The sequence below is a fragment of the Amblyraja radiata genome, chromosome 5 (genome assembly GCF_010909765.2).
Source record: "Amblyraja radiata isolate CabotCenter1 chromosome 5, sAmbRad1.1.pri, whole genome shotgun sequence".
Lineage (NCBI taxonomy): Eukaryota > Metazoa > Chordata > Chondrichthyes > Rajiformes > Rajidae > Amblyraja > Amblyraja radiata.
This window is the reverse complement of record NC_045960.1, coordinates 57,106,949-57,120,381: the sequence shown is the minus strand read 5'-3', so window position 1 is coordinate 57,120,381 and position 13,433 is coordinate 57,106,949.

The following is a 13,433-nucleotide window of genomic DNA, read 5'->3' as shown; positions in this document are numbered from 1 at the left end:
TGATTTTGTACTCCTCTATAGATCACCCCTCATCCTCCTGTGCTCCAAGGAATAGAGTCCTTGGAGCACACATTCCCTTTAAACTTTTCCTCTTACCTTAATGTTATGCCCTTTAGTCTTTGACATTTCCACCCTGGAAAAATGACTCTGACTGTCTACCCTATCTATGTTTCTCATAATTTTATATAATTCGATCAGGTCTCCCCTCAAACTCTGGCATTCTACAGAAGACAATCCAAGTTTGTCCAATTTCTCATTGTATTAATACCCCATAGTCCAGATTTTTTATGGGCATGAAGCTTAGTTTTTGTGCAAAACCAGAAATCTTTTAAAATGATTTCCTACAACAGAATTAATACGGTTGGTAAGGATTTTAATTCACCCTGGCAGCTCACCATGCTAATATAAACAAGTCACAAAAATGGCACAAACTACCTTCTGATTCCTTTACTACATAAATTCCCATTGCCCTTCTGTTTGATACAGAAATCGATCTTCTGTAATACTTAAAATAAAGAAACATTTCACTTACTAAGAAATAAGGTCATATTTACAGTCTATTTTAGCAGTAACATGTTTTATGATAGTAAAATCTTTCCTGATAATGAGTTTTTATAATGTGCCTTTGCTATGGTATTACTAAAATTGCTTCCTTTTATTTTATATCTTTATATATTGCAATAGTGCATAGTGAAATTTGTGGGAAATTATAATTCATTGAAATTAAAGATTACTCATCTTAAATTGTTAATCATTAATCCCCTTCCAAAGGCAATACATTTATGGTAACATCTGTTGCTTCAAATATATCAGGATTGCTTCATCACTTGGTATACACTGTTTTAATAAGTCTCACCTGCTCATTTTCACAAAATGCAAAAGCATAGTTACGAGATCAAAACAATGACAGGTTAATAATTATCTTGCATTTATTTAGTAAATGAAATAACCTATTTTATTGGAGCTTTTTCCCCCAAAAAGATTAGCCTTGGGTTTAAAAATTCAGCTGGATTCTTGAATGATCCTTTTAGTTCACTGGTTTTGCACAATATAATTTAATGGAGTTTCTCATTAATCACAAAATGTTAATCTTGCTACATTGAAATAACTTGTTTTCTTAAACTGGAACACGTGTAATGCTTATTAAATTCATTCTTTTAATTTACAGGGTTGTATATCAATGAAATATTGTGAGGTCCAACAAGGATGGTGTGGATGGATTATACAGGAAAGGAGGTAAAGTGGCAGATGCTGTCCAATTTTCTTTTACTGATCATTGCCTACTGACTCATTTGAAATGTCCACCCTTACAGCTATTAGCTTAAGATCAAGCTTAGACAATGCCTGAGTGGGAATAAATGGCAAACAGGCATTGTCAGCCAGGGGCGGCACAGTGGCGCAGCAGTAGGGTTGCCCCCTTACAGCGCTTACAGTGCCAGAGACCTTTGTTCAATCCCGACTACTGGTGCTGTCTGTACAGAGATTGTATTTACTACCCATGACCATGTGGGTTTTCCCTGAGATCTTCAGTTTTCTCCCACACTCCAAAGACATACAGGTTTGTAGGTTAATTGCCTTGGATATAAATGTAAAATTGTCCCTAGCCGAAGGGCCTGCTTCCGCGCTGTATCTCTCAAACTAAAACTCCAGCCGCTCTCTGTGTAAAACGTTTGCGTTAAAAATGCTGCATTTGCAAAAGCTAATGAGAGGCTGGGTATCTGGTGGAGAATGGCACATCTCCTGACGCCTCAAACATGGGCCACAGAACCGGGGGGGGGCTGGGGAGGCTGCACCGCCCCCCCGCCCCCCCGCCCCCCCGCCCCCCCACTTTTTTAGCGATGTTTCCCCCGGGAGTTAGCGGCCAGCACAGCGGATGTACTTTAGTGACCAACACGGCCGGTTCAGTGTCTGCAGGAAGCACCAACCTCACCCGTAACACACCGGGTGGGGGGTCAGCAACTCACCGCGGTAGGGGCGGGCTGGCGGGCCGGTGAACGTGAAAGGGGGGGGGGGGTGGGGTGGAGGGGGGAGGAGGGGCCCGGGGTCTGAGGGCACGAGGTCAAGGGGTCGGACTAATGGAGAACGTTGCTGAATAACCCAACCTTCCTGCTCCTATTTATATAGGAATCAGGGACAAAAAAACACAGAGAGCTGCCATGACAAACAATGGCTAATCCTGGATAGATTCCAGGGTCAGCTCTTGTCTCACACCAGGAAGGATGTCAAGAGTTCGTAGGGAAGCCAGAATGGATGAGCAATGAAAGGTCTCAGTCACGAGTAGATTCTCGGGCTATTATTTACGTTGCAGGGCAGGGGAGTAGGAGACTGAGAGCATGTTCACAATCCTGTGGTGGAACAAACAAGGAGAAGTTCCAAGAGACGTACAACATGGACTACAGAGATCACACCAGAGGCAATCGGCAGAGAGTGGAGAGACAGCGCTTCAGGAGACCCTTCACAAAGAGGGCTGGGCCTAGCACTGAAGGGGAAACATTGTAAAAGTCTGGGAGGAAGGGCAAGGCAATAGGGGAGAAAATAAATGGGTGACGTATCGTTTCGGGTCGGGACCCTTCTTTAGAGATGCTGCCTGATCCACTGAGTTACTCAAACATTTTGTTTCTATTTTCGGTATAAACCAGCGTCTGCATTTCCTTTCAGGGCTGCTTACTAATCTCCCCTCAGTGGAGAGGAGTGCAAGGGGTCAGTGTGTGACTGACCCCAACCCCGGAAGTGTGTCCAGGGCACATCCTACATTTATGAATAAGATTCCAGAATACCCGGGGGGGGGGGGGGGAACCAGAGTTCCCCTCACATTACTAGCGGCAATATCACCCTTACGTCTCCAATGGCAGTAGCATTTCTCTAAAGCTGGTAGCAGCCAGAAAACTGATTCTGTGGGTAAAGGTCTTCAGGCCTAGGCCCAAGCTGGCCATCAGGGAAAATATACTATCCACGCACCCCGGCAGTTCTACCCTCCAAATCAAGGATGGGAATGGAACCTACGTCAGGGGCCTTTGGGCTTACCTCAAGACCACCGGTAACTATGCAGGTACGTGAGTCTGGGTTCCGAAACATGGGTTGTGTGGACTAGTTATAGTGTATTCTTTTAAAGTATGGCTATACAGGGTGGGCATTTATATAGTTGCCACTAGATCACGTTGTGACTATCATAATCAAAAGAGACATTTTATTATCATTTACACCAATAAGTTGTGTAGTAGAATCGGACCTACCATGGCGGTCTAGATCCCTGGCTTGGAAAGCCTTGTTGAGCTATACCTATCAGTCACCTGTGCGAGCTAGACATGGTGGCGTCATGGTAATTCCGCTCATTAAAGGGACTGTGGAAGATTCTTCCCCAAGATGGCCACTTTATTCATATCAATATAGTAATCAAATTTCTGATTTAACTGGGTTGGGCGGCTTCATTCATGTAAACGTCTTTGCCCATGACAAATAACTGGCAGGTTTTTGTTCCAGCGTTTCTCCCACTATGTCTGGTGTACAGGGGCCAGAGGCGCTCCAGTCCTTCTCTGTATACTGCATTGGCATCGGAAAGGAGCAGGATTCGGAGTCACTAGCACGTGCAGCCTGTTTGGGAAATGAGGATACCAACAAAGCATCGATTTGCACAGCTAGTCCTGGCGGCTGCTGAAGGAAGCAACCTGACAACCCTAACTCAGAGTGAGTGCCAAGTCTTGGGCATCTATGTCAGACAAGATTGCGACCAGTCGCAGTCAAAGAACGCTCCATCTTAAGGCATGTCAGGCAGCAGCTCCTGGTTCAGGATTGCAAATTTCCTCCCACTCAAATGATGGAGTGGTAGAGAGAGTGCTACAGGAGTATGCACATGTGCCTGAAGCAACGCCTAGTTCAGGGTCGCCATTCCTCCCACTCGGTTGAACGCAGTGATGGAGATGGTGCTAAAATACATGCACACATGCCTGAGGCAGCTCCTGGTTCACCGCATAAGTCCTCCCATTCGGATGTATAAAGGATGAAGGTGGAGCCATATATATTATAAGACCTTGGGAGATGGAGTTGCAAAACACGCTTGGTACAGAGGCATGCACAGACAAATTGAGGATACGGATGGTGACACCTGGTTCAGGTGCAATTACTCCCACTCTAAAAAGAGTCTCTAAGGTTAGTATGGATTAACTCCAAACAGGAACCCAAATATGACTATGTGCCGGGGTCCCATGCTTAATGCATAATGCACGACAATCGCATGAGGGAAAGCGGTGTGCTTTGCCTCAAAATTTGCTGCTCCGTCCGAGACGGACTAGCCACTACAGGAGAAGTTGGCCAGCAGCATCAGCGATCTAATGGAAATGACAACATGGACAGAGTCTGCGAATTAAATTTTGCTGGAACTCCAGCAAAGGTAAGGGACCTGGAGTTAGAGACGCTGGTAAGTAGGTCTCGTTATTTACCTCCATGAAAGTCACTATGGTGGACGAACAGTATTCAGCATTGCTCCACTAACTTTTCGTCAGTAAATCTTCAGTTATATTACAAACTGATGCTAGTGCTCAAAGCTTGAAAATTACTAATACCATCTCTAGTTACGGAGGTGATGGGATTTGCATGAGTTACCTATTCTTCAGTTATATGGTATCAACTACCTATAGACACTAGGTGCATTCTATGGGTTAAAGGTTTTTGTGCGAATATGCATAAACTGCATGCTCAAGTCCAAGTTGATACACTTTAGTGGTGTCATATGTTAATCACATGGGTGCAATCAAGTCAAAGTATCCGGTGATAGTTTACCTAACCTCATTTGGCACTGGTGTATCATCACGTAAAATCAATATCAAAACAGAATGGATGTTGGATCACAAAGTATTTAATGACTTGGTGGCTCATGGAACACTAAAAATCGAGATGTTTGCATCCAGGCTCAATCACCAGTTGCAAAAAGAAAAAAATATATATATGAGGCATGGCAGTGGCGATAGATGCATTTTCGCTACATTGGGGAGGAATGTCTTTCTCCATTTTGCCTCATCAGTCGGGTCTTGCAAAAAATTCAGCAAAATCCCGCTTCAGGCATTTTGTAGTGACTGGCCTATGCAGCCATGGTTCCTGCTGATGTTGGGAATGATAATAAAACCTTATATGGTTATTTCTAACATAGAATTGCTGGTTCAGCCCATGACTCGGGCAACCATCCAATGCATGATAAAATCAATTCATTGACTTGCAGACTCTGATAAGACTGTCCTGCGGCTCGAGTTGTCAGGCCAATCCATGGACGTGCTCACTGCAGATTGCAGGGATAACACCATATAAGCAGTACATTTCCTCATCAGGAGATGGAAAGTATTTTGTTTAAATACTAATTTACATATATACGGCACGAATAATTGACGTCTGAGAGTTCATTTTCGAATGGGTCTTTGACAAAAATCAAGTTATAGTACCATTAACTGTGCCAAACGTGCCTTCTCATCATATTTCTGCAGAGAGCGGGACCCACTCTGTCAGGTCTCACCCTCTGATATCCAGATTCATGAAGGGTATCTTCAACTAAAACCTCCCAAGCCCAGGTACGCAGAGATATGGGATGTTAACATTGTGCTGACGCCGCTTCGCCGGTAGGCTCCAGCTACATCCCTGTCCTTGGTCAAACTCACTTACAAAGTGGTTATGCTCATGGCGCTGGCTCAGCGCGACGGGTCCAGTCATTGCATAAGCTGCGACTGGACAGGATGGTTACATCTGCAGGCAAAATAACAATTTATGTTCATGGCTTAATCAAGCAGAGCAGACCAGGGGCATCAGGTCTCAAACTATATTTTGGGCATACCCCATGGACCTTTGGTTGTGTGTGGTCACATCTACTACAATACGTTAAGGTCACTAAGAGCCTGAAGGGCTTTGAACTAGCAATGTTGTTAGTTACATAAAACCTCATTAGAAGGTATCAGTACAGACCATCTCCAGGTGGTTAAACGGGTTCTGGCTTGTGCAGGAGTGAACATTGACATTTTCAAATCTCACTCCACCAGGGCTGCAACAACATCAACAGCAGCAGGGTTATGGACGTTCCGCTGGACCACATCCTAGCGGCTGCAGGATGGTCAAACGAACGATCTTTCCAAACATTTTATAACAAACCCATTGCCAGACCGGGTGTATTTGCCAACTCTATTTGCCAACTCTATTTTAAGTTCTGTTTATAGTTTCCTCCCGGTTGAGAGGGGTTACTATTGTCATTATTGTTCATTATAAAGCATCAGCATGTTTAAATCTATGTCATGTCTGAATGCATTATTAATGTTCACTCATCCTTGGTCAATTGATGCAGTGAGTGATGCATGGACTCGTTTCTACGGCATGAAATCACAGAGCTTTGAAATCTTCAAGTAATCACTCACGTGACTCCGAAGTAAAATAGTAAGATTAAACGAGAACTTACCAGTTTGAAGTTTGATCTTTATTTTATGAGAAGTTACGATGAGGGATTGCGTGCCTTCCACTCCCAACACTCTCTCATAAAGATCAGCTGGTAGTTCTAGTTGCTCGAATCTTACTATATTCAGTTCATCAACTGTTATCTGTGATTTCACACTGCTGCTTTGAAGATTGACGTGCATGCGGGCTGGCGGGTTCTTCACGTAATCCCTCATCGTAACTCCTCATAAAATAAAGATCAAACTTCAAACTGGTAAGTTCTCATTTAATCTTACTACTTTTGTCATTGCGACTGCAATAATAAACCTCAATGTCACCAAACGCTAAAGAGTTACAAAGGCTTGCACGGCCAATGTGCCTTTTTATCTTTCTCTATCTATCTAGTGATCTATCAGCCTATTCTCTCCTTGATATATTTTCAACAACATATATTTTAAAATAATTTTGCGGATTACAAGAAATGGGTGAGGGGGTGGGATCGTCCCCCATCTCTCAAAACAGGGGGGGGGGGGCGTGTCCCCCCTGGCCCCCACCCCGGGATTTTCGCCCCTGTATATGACTATGACCCTGTGAATCTAAGTAGTAAAATTGAAAATCATTCAAGTTTGAAAAATATTACATTTTACTGATGCAAATAATATTTCAGAAGATATTCAAACAGTTTGTGTTCCTGAAATAGAAACGCACTTCCCCTCTTATTTAGTTTAATCAACTGGGAATTAACTTTTGAATGCCCAGTCCATGAGGTTGTAGTTTATGTCCCAGAGTAGGACAAATATTTAACTTTTCCGGATGAGAAGTTCATAATGGAATTACGAACTCTCTTGCTTAAGTGGGTGGAAGAAAAGTGATACATTTTATTACCTTCTTTCTTGCCTGTATAATCGCCATTTATGGAATAAACTCATTTTAATGATCTACTTCGGATCTTTCAAAATACACGTTTTAATAAAACGTAAAGTAATATAGTTGTATGGAGAGGTTGCTAAACTTGGTTTAGTTGAACATGCATTTGAAAATAAATTTTAACTTTGGTATTTGCTGTTGGAATATTGAAATTACCGTCAACCCGTTCACTGATATTGTTTGCCATTAGTTTTATGTTTAATTGGCATTTTAGCTGTAAAGGACATTGTCGAGCAATCATTTGTACAGAGTAATTAGCAATAGTGGGATTGATGACCATAATGCTGTTGGTAAATATTTGAGAATGGCTCACAATGTGTTATTCATAAATAGAAAGAGATGTTCTCTATTGACCAGTACTGGATGATTGCCCCTTGAGACAACTTTAATTGCGTGCTTGGCTTTAAATCGCAATCTCTCAACTGCCATGATCATGAAAGTAAAATGGATTTGTTTGGAGAGAGATATGAATATCCTACATCACTTCTGATCTTTGAAGAGGCATGCAGTGTGACTGCAGGAGACAGTGAGGCAATAAGTAGCTGTGGTAAGTGTTCCGTTTTGCTTATGACATCTGAATTTCGACAAGTTTTGTGTTATTCATTCTATCTGTTCTTATGCAAATGCACAGAATTATTATTTTATTAATTGAAAGCTTCTCTGACGTAAAATAATCTGTGTTAGTGAAATTGTAAAGCTAAAATGTACACAGTGTAAAAGCTGTTTGTGTCATTTGAATATTGACAGTGAATCTCAGTTACATCTCCAGGTGTATTCGTATGATGATATGCAGGATTGGTGCTGAATTTATCAATGGATTGATACAAAATTACGTTAGCAGAAATGATGGCATATTAAAAATGTTTAATTAATAAAAAAAGTGAGTGCATTGATGTTGCAATTTCAAGTCACTGATAGATAATATAAACCTGTTTTTCAGTCAAAATGAAGCAAGTAAACGGTAGCAAGAGTGGAATAAGCTTGGTTTTCATTTGAACACCCTAGGCATTGAATCTGCACTGCACAAGCACCCTGAACCATTTTATTTGCTGCAGTTTCAGCATTGTATGAACATCTCATCTTCTGACATTTATGCCATCACTGTAAATCAGCCATCATTAAAAAGATTCCATGAAAAAATGGACAGGTTTCTCCATGAATCTATTCCTTACCCATCCATTGCTGTTTGCTTGCTGTTGCCATTCACTTTGTTCCTCCCATTTTCAGATGCAACTTCTCAGCTTCAGGCAGAGCCTTCCCTCTGCTGAACTTAATGGTATTGGTACTGTACCAAAACACAGTGGAAAAACCTTGATTTGTACTATGCAGACAAATCAGACTATACAGTATATGTGTAGGAGCTGCAACATGAATTTTATTTCGGAGTCACGTGTGACTACGTGAAGAACCCCGCTAGGACGCATGCGTATCATATCGCTACACGCATTGCCCTAGCGGCAAAATTTGAAAGCCAGGAACAGCAGGTAAGGAGTCTCTGCGTTCCAGAATTTGAAAGTCGGGAACAGCAGGTAAGAAGACTCTGCGTTCCTTCCACTTAAGCGGCCTTTTCACGGGGCGACTTGACGCAAGAGTTAACCAGAGGGGTCCGCAGAAGGAAAGACAAGTGTGCAGGGGGTGCCAAAGACAGCACCCCCACGCACCCACCAGCAGAACTGGTGAAAGCTCGAAGGTCCGGTACCCAAAACATGAGTCTTTTTAGGCCATGGCCCAGGCCAGCCTTCTTGGAAGATGCGGGGACCTCCAACGCCAACCAAACCGAAAATCCAGACCCAGCGCGACAACAGCAGCGAAGAACCTACAAAAAGTAAACCTGCCACTGGTAACTATGGAGGTAGGTGGGTCTGGTTCCCTACAATATACAGGGAGCACGGAGATTGGGTGGAGATTACACTCTTTTCTGAATGCATGGAGCATGATAACAACCGATACTTACATCTAAAGCAGTATCCAGGGATATACAATAGAGTTTATACACAAGTACAGCCCTCCAGTTCAACATATACTGAACCGAATGTTCGTGCCTTCTGATAAAGGAAAATCAAAAGCGCAAGCTGAACTGAAGCGGCTTTACATAAAAGGTGTAATTGAGAAAACTCAACATGAACCATTAGAATTCGTGTCCAATATATTTATCAAAAAAAAAAAAAAAAAAAAAGATGATGGTTATCGCATCATCATAGATCTGACAAAATGGATACCTTTGTTACTGCTAAACAATTAATTTCCAAAGGTTACTTCAATGGCCAGCATCGATTTAAAAGATGCTTACTATTCAGTGCCTATACGAGGTGACCACAGATGTTACTTAAAATTCAACTGGATGGGACAACTCTGACAGTATAAAGCACTGCCAAATGGGTTATCATCAGTCCCAGGCTGTTTCACAAACATTTTGAAACCAGCCCTAGCGTTTCTACAGAAACGTACACACATGGTCATGGCATATTTAGATGACATACTCATTGTGGGCAAAACTTTAGAATTGGCCAAACAAACTGTAACAGCCACAAAAAAGTTATTTGGAAAACTGGGATTCATTTTTCATCCAGTTAAATCTAAACTAACGCCTTCCACTACTATGGACTATCTGGGGTTTCACCATTGACTCAGTTCACATGTCGGTGACTCTGCCTAAGGGAAAGGCTAGAGATTTAATAGAGGCTTGCAATAACCTCACTGACATCAGCAAACCATCCATCAGATTGGTAGCAAAAGTAATTGGCATAATGATGGCTGCCTTTCCAGCCACACAATTTGGACCTCTACATTACCAAAACTTACAGAGAGCAAAATACAAGCACTCTAAATTATGCAGGTCACTTTGACAGATCTGTGAAACTACCAATCAAGCTAAAATGGAACTAAAATGGTGGATAGATAACATCTGGCTTTGTTCCAATCCAATCATTGTCAGTAACCCTTCCATGGTACTACAAACTGATGCCAGTGCACTTGGGTGGAGAGCCACCAATACCAATACCTCCGTGGTAGCATACATTGACCACAGGGTGGAAACAAATCGACATCATGTGACAATCTGGCTATACAATTTGGCAATGGTGTATCCAGAGAGATATTTGGATATCAGCCACTTACCTACCAGGAAGACTAAATTCAGTGGCAGACACCAGGTCACGCAAATTTAATGAAAACATCAAATGTATGTTGAATAAAATAGTATTTGCTGATATCACAGCAAATATGGAACACCAGATATCGATTTATTCGCATCCAGACTTAACCACCAGTTATCAAATTATGTTTCATGGGAACCAGACCCTGGGGCAGCGGCGACAGATGCATTTTCGCTGCATTGGGGGGGGGGGGGGGGGGGGGGAATTGTTTATTTATGCATTCCCTCCTTTTCCTGCCTCATCAGTCGGGTATTAAGGAAATACAACAAGACTCTGCATCTGGTATTGGTAGTACCTGATTGGCCTACACAACCATGGTTCCCAGTGGTATCAAACATGGTATCAGAGACATGAACATCCCGTCTGTTCTGGAATATCTGGCAGGCCTCCACTATGATGAGGGGCTCAGTTACAGTGTCATCAACTGCGCCAGAAGTGCCCTATCGACTTACCTATGGCAGGGGACAGAGCATTACACTGTTGGGACTCACCCACTGGTACAAAACTTATGAGGGGAATTTTTAATACTATCCCCAAGAACCAGATACTCCCAAATATGGGATGTAAGAATAATCCTGAAGATGCTCAGGAATTGGTCTCCAGCAACAGTTCTGTCCCTACACAGACTGACATTAAAACAGTCATGCTAATGGTATTGGTCACGGCACAGAGGATACAGTCACTGCAAAAACTAAACTGGACAACATGACTTCCTCAACAGAAAATATTACGTTTCATATTTATGAGTTAGTAAGCAGAACAGAAAGGGATCAGCAGGCCTCAATATACAATTAGGTCATACCCAACAGATGACTGTCTGTGTATAGTAAGACATCTGGCATTATACATGGAGAAAACGAATATCCTAAGAGGCAATGAAAAGGCACATTTTGGTCAGCCACTAGCAACCACACCAAGAGTGACGGTCCAGACCATCTCAAGATGGCTGAAACAGGTGCTAACACAGGCTGGGGAGGATACTAATATTTTAAAATCTCTTTCCACCAGGGCTGCAGCTACATCAGCAGCAATACAGTTGGATGTACCAATGGACCAAATCCTCAAGGTAGCAGGATGGTCTAGAGGGGAAAACATTCCAATTATTTTATAATAAACCAGTAATGAAACCTGGAACGTTTGCAGAAACAATTTTAAGTTCTGTAAATTAATTTAAACCCATAAAAAGGGGTTATAAATTTGTGTTAACAAATTTTATGATTTCAATGTCGAATTCATGTCCAAATTATGTTAACACAATTCCTCCCACAGTCAAGGCAGACGTGATGCATGGACTTGTTTCCACGGCATGAAATCACAGAGCTTTAAAATCTTCACGTAGTCACTCACGTGACTCCGAAATAAAATAGTAAGATTAAACGAGAACTTACCAGTTTGAAGTTTGATCTGTATTTTATGAGGAGTTACGATGAGGGATTACGTGCCCTCCGCTCCCACCCTGATCATATACTTAACTGGTATCTCTTCTCTAATCTTACTATGTTTAGTCATTACAGTTATCTGTGATTTCACACCGCTGCTTTGAAGAATGACACGCATGCGTCCTGGCGGGGTTCTTCACGTAATCCCTCATCGTAACTCCTCATAAAATACAGATCAAACTTCAAACTGGTAAGTTCTCGTTTAATCTTACTATTCATTCTTCCTATATGAGAGGTCCATTCAAGAGTTTGATAACAGGGAAGCTGTTTCTGAATCTGGTGTAAAATGCCTTCAAGATTTTGCATCATCTGCCCAACGGAAGAGTTGAGAAAAGATAATAACTGGGTGTGAATGAAGCTCGAATATGTCAGCTGCTTTTCCAAGACAGCATCGAGTCAACAGAGACTGTGTTCACAACTCTGCAATGTTTTGCAGTGTTGGACAGAGCAGTTGCCGTAACAAGCTGTGGTGCATCAGTAGAAATTGGTAAGAGTCATTAGAGAGTTGTTGAATTTCCTCAGTCTTGTGAAGAAGTAGCAACATTGGTGTGCTTTGTTGGCTGTTACAGAAGTAAGTAGATCCACTGAGGCCAGCACGCAAAGTGGACCCATGATGATGGCCACAACTTACTTCCTCACTGTGCAGCTACTGATTTCAGCCAGACCCTCACTATCATTTTCCCTGACCATTATTTGCTAAAGATTCATAGAGTCATTCAATGTGGAAATAGGCCATTCAAACCAACTCAACGAAGCTGACCCACATGCTATTGTTTTAGTCCCATTTGCCAAAATCCCTTTAAACGTTTTCTATCAATGTACCTATCCAAATGTCTTTTAAACATTGTTATTCTACCTGCCTAAATTACTTTATCTGGCCGCTCATTCCATATACACAGCACCGTCTGGGTGAAAACGTCGTCCCTCAGATTCTTATTAATTCTTTCTCCTCTTACCAAAAGCCTATGTCCTCTCATTCTTGGTTCCCCAATTTTGGAAAACACATTTTGTGCATTCATTTAATCTATTTCCCTCATGCTTTTATCCACCTCTATAAGGTCATCCCTCAGCCTTCCGTGCTCTAAGGAATAAAGTCCTAGACAGTCCAACCTCTCCCTATAACTCGAGTCCTTTGAGTCCTTTAATCCAAGAAAGTGTGAGGTGTTGCACTTTTGGAGGTCAAATGTGAGGGGAAAATGTACAATTAATGGCACAACCCTTAACAGCATTGATGTACGGATGGATCTTGGGTTCCAAGTCCATAACTCCATGAAAGTGGCAACACAAGTAGATAAAGAAGGGATATGGTTTCATAAGACAGGGCATTGAGTATGTCAGGAAGTCATGATGCAGCTTTATAGGACTTTGATAAGGCTGCATTTGGAGTATTGTGTGCAGTTCTGGTTGCTTCATTACTGAAAGAAAGTGTAGGCTTTGGCAAGGATGCAGAGGAAGTTTACCAGAATGATGCCAGGATTAAGGGGTATTAACCACAGGGAGAGGTTGGACA